We start from the raw sequence: 4,804 nt of genomic DNA on the forward strand, positions 1-4,804 counted from the left end.
GTCATTACAGGAAAATGCTGAAGCCACCAAAACAGAGCTGGAACCCATTGTCAACCAGCTGGCTACCTCAGTTGCATCAGAACTGAAGTCTTTTGCTTCTCTTCGTCAGACTCTCTCAGATGACAACTCAGCGTTTAAGATGAGGATTGAGGAACGATTGGCTAAGCTCCATGAGGACCTTGCTGCTGAAAACTCACTCAAGGATGATCTTGCTAGAAAGACCACCGCTCTGAAAGTCAAGAGTCTTCAACTCTCCAATTCTCAAGAGGAGATTGAGTCTCTTCGATCTGAAAGAGAGGTGATTTCATCGTGTGTTTCGGATGTCCACGCATCCATTTCAAACGTTCTGGAAGCACATGACCCAATACTTAACTATTCTGTCAGGTGAACTCTTACAGAAAAACTTGCTCCTGCCCTCTCTCTCCTGAGCAAGATTAAAGGGCTCCTTGATTTCGTGTCCATTCTAAAACAAGGGGAAGAAAAAGAAAATGTGTCTCAACCGCCTCCTACTTCAATAGCAACTCACACAACCGAACCTCCTCCTACAGGCCAAGCCTCAGGTTCGGGTGTAAAAGATTAGGGCAAGCAAATTGCTGAGGAGAGCGATGAAGATAAGGAGACCATTGCCGACCTTCTGAAGAAGCAAGGTCGAGATAAAGATGCTGACATCAGCGCTCGTGTAGCTAGAGAGGTTGAAGAAGCCGAAAGAAGACAAAAACAAGCTCACGACCTTCTCGAGAGCAGGAAAACTCTTTTTCCTCCTTGGACTCTTGAGAAGTTGCTGAAAGAAGCCATAGAAACTCCAAGCATCTTGTGGCTAGAACCAGTGATCTCATTTGATCGTGATAATTCTGTCGATTCTCAATTCGACATGTCACTGACCCGAAAGGCGTTTGTCTTTCATTCCTTTGACAACATTGCTGAGTTCCCTCATCCTCATCCAAAGGTTGACAGGGACTTAGTCGAATTCTATCTGAGGGCCGCTCAACCACAATACCAAACATGGAGCGCTCAGAAGATTATCAATGTTCGGGTTCTAAAGCCATACAGGGAAGGAAACTTCACCAACGTTCGGTTTAAGGTGCTGAGAGGATCTGCCAAGACCGAACATGCCATCTCGCTTGCTGATCTTCCCAATTTGAATCCACACGACTGGATCATCTTGCACAACATCCTTCTTACAAACGAAGCAGAATATGGTCTGATCATTGACCACTTCAAGAGGATGCTTGTCTGCTATATCATGGAAGTTGCCAAGATGGATCAGGAGATAGTGAGCGTATTCAAGAAAAAGCCTACCATATCTCCGTTGGCTCAGCAAGTGACCTAAACATAATGCAGATGGGAAAGATTGACCCGAAGAGAAACTCTGTTATGTTTACCAGAAATGAAGGCCAAAAATGTATGTTCGCTTTGGCAGACAAACATCTCTATACCACTACATGTCTGGAACATGTCTTAGGGATCATTCATCGGTGCAAGCAGAATTCGGCAGATGACAAGAAGTACTTTGATGATATGATTTAATGGTACATTCACTTCAGACAGACAATTCTCGTACTTATCTCTCGTCTGTTTGATACAACCAACAAGGTTCCAGCAGCTGGTTCGAGCAAGAATAAATGATAGTCTCGCTCCAAATTGACGCAAAGGAGGAGATTGTTAGGTCCAGTTTAGTGTTGCGTCTTTTGGGCTCATTAGGTAGTCCAAGTTTTGTGTCCGGTATGGGCCTATCCATCCGTTAGTTTCGTTTAGGGTTTATTATATATAGGTGCTTGCATGCATTCTTAACGTAAGATTGAGATAGATTTGATAGCGTACAAGTTCTTATCTTTTGTAACCCTAGAATCCTCTACAGCGAAAGTTCTTCATCGAGCTCTGCTGAGGATTGACTTAATCAAATCATTTGAAACATTCAGATCCCTACTTGTGTTTTTACATTACTGTTTTTGTTTTATTAATTTACCTGTTACAAAGATCTAATCGATCAAAGAGTTTACGAACTCATCACATTGACACAAAGACACAACCCTTTTATACTATCCATAGCCGCACACCAGTATGCAGCCGCACACACATGTGCGGCTGCACACGACACACACATGTGTAGCCGCAGACACGTGTGTAGCTGCACACACACACAAACTTATCTAACATATACCACTACACCATACTCTATCAAACTACCAAGATCTATACAAAAGAATGCCTAGCCCAAACCACAAAAGTATAGCCTTTCAATCTCCCCCTTTGTTTGGGGCTAGCATAGACTTGGTCTTCATTCTCTGGGCTTCTTAAACAGCTTTAGATCAGACTTTCCCATGGATCCCATCCAAAGTTTCCCATTTATGATTGTGGTGACCATTCCAGTAAATTCTTTTGCAGCAGCCACCATGACATCTTTTCGGCAGATAATTTGGTGACGAGATAGAGTACGGATATGTATTTCTATGAATCTGAGAAGATCCTTAGCACTGATCAGCCTTAGAACTTGTTTTCTATCTTACAGCAGTGGCAGTGTCATAATCAAACGCCCAAAATTCCATATTGTCAAGGTATCCCTCATGAAAATGTTGAGGGATAGGAATTTCCTTTAACTGTTTCGTTGCTGGCCATAGACTAATCTTCATAGGTTGGCCTGATTTAGGATCAATAATATCCTTTTCTTTTCTATACAGGGCTATCGCAGGCTTCATATTTGGGAAGTTTTCCTTAACTTGCCTGTGAAGAAATCTTTTAAAATTTGTCGCGCTAGGATCTTCTGAAGGATTAGCAAGATCATATTTTGTCCACGATTTGAAATCATGAACACTTTTGTAATACTCAGGGACTCCAGAGTTCCTTTTTACAACCCACATGTTTGACTCAAGATCAAAAGCCCACATTCTGATTCCGGATCGATCTCCAAACTCCTCACCAAAGTTTCGCATTTTGAGGTCCGTCACAGTCAACACAGGATCTTTAGCTTTGCTATTTTCATTCGAGTTTTTCATGAAAAGTAATCCTTCGCTTTTGCTGGCAGTGACGGTCCTTTTCCCTTCCTTGATCGTGATGTGAGATCTGCTATTTTAGGTACTTTATCAAACCTATTAACAATGGTAGTTGTCCTTGGAGGAGGTGGATCAACTAGAAAATCGACTTCTGTGGATTGGGTGGGAGCCACGGGAGGATCAACAATTCTGTGAGGCTGTAGAAACAAAGCTTTGACTTTGTCACCAAAAGCATCATACATGATATTCTTCAATCCATAGTAAAAAGTTGTTAAAGAACCAAGATTTGTTTGCAGATCCGTAATCTGTTTCGTCTTCTGTTCATCTCTTTCTCGGAACTCAATGATATAAGACTCGTGTTGATCCAGCAAGATGTTCTTTTCTATAATTTCTTGTCTCAGAATACCAATTTCTTTACGAAGTTTTGAGACTGAAGTCATATCATCACCTGAATGTTCTTCCTCGAAAGATATACCTTTTCCTCGGGAGGAAGAAATTGGACGGTTTTGAGCTAGGTGCTTGGCCAACCTGATAGATGCGTCATCCACTGGGGGCCTTGAAAGAGAATACTCTGGAATAGAGGATGAACCACCTGCTTCATACATTGGGCTCGGGCCTTCTTCTGACGATATTGGTGGAGTAGAGAGTGTGGTGGTGGTAATAATAGAGGAGACTAGTGGTGCTTGACTTATAGTAGACACTCCCTGGCTTGGATCTAATTGTCTTCTTTTCAAAGGAGACAGGGAGGTTTGGGGCTGTGTCGATTCACTTAGAAGTGGAGCAGAAGTAGAGACATTTGATTCAGAGGGAGGAATCTATGAAACCACATCTCTTAGACTTGAAGAGACCTCCATAGGTTTTGAAGAGGAAACAAAAATTTTGAGAGCACTAACATCTTCCCCAGTCTCGGTTGCTGGTTGAGCAACTTCATAGACCTTTTTAAAGCACCTGCTGTCGAATGCCGGAAGTGGACCAAACTCATCATCATCGAGATTAAGTTCAACACTCGAGGGGATATCATAGTTGATCCCAGTAAAATCCAACTCTTTCAGGAAATCATCATCACCACTGAAGTCCTCATCTCCTCTCTCTCGATCAAAATTTCTTTCAACATCTACATCATGTAGGTGTTCATGTTCCTCAGCCACAACTGCTGCAGGTGAAACATGAACTTCTTCATTTTCAGGCTCTAAGATTGAAATCATAACATCTTCAGTTTCTGCTGGATTAGAAAGATTGTCTGATTCCGATTCATCACTTTCATAAGCAAATATTCCAAATTTTATCAATGAAAATTTTCCTTCGAATACAAATTTTCCAGCTCTTTTCTGTTTCATTAAGCCAAAAGCACTCGGACCGACAGACTTGAGATCCATTGTTTCATTTCCTCTTTCGATCCCGGGATGCATGGCATTAAAGATGATCTAAAGAAACCTTGGGTACATCAATAACTTTTGCCTCTTGTTTCCTTCAATATTAAGAATCAATTCATGCAAAATAAATTTTGAAAAATTAAACTAAATCCCTGATGCCAAGGCTGTAATAGCTCCTATATTGAAGAGAGAAATCTCGTTGGGACCTGATCTCCTTCCGGAAATATAGCTCACAAACACATGAGCCAAGTACTTCCAGCATGGAGGTAGTAATTTCTTGAGGGTAGGAGGAAATGATCCTTCATAACCCATATGGTCCAGGACTTCTTGGGTTTGTTCCATATCAATTTACATGGAGAATTCAGGTCTATCATTGATGTGCAGCGATTCTTGAATGAGATGTTATGTGATCAGAATCTTCTTGCCTTGTACAGTTGCCTC

This window comes from Lactuca serriola, chromosome 5 (genome assembly GCF_051521515.1).
Source record: "Lactuca serriola cultivar US96UC23 chromosome 5, Lser_US96UC23_V15, whole genome shotgun sequence".
Lineage (NCBI taxonomy): Eukaryota > Viridiplantae > Streptophyta > Magnoliopsida > Asterales > Asteraceae > Lactuca > Lactuca serriola.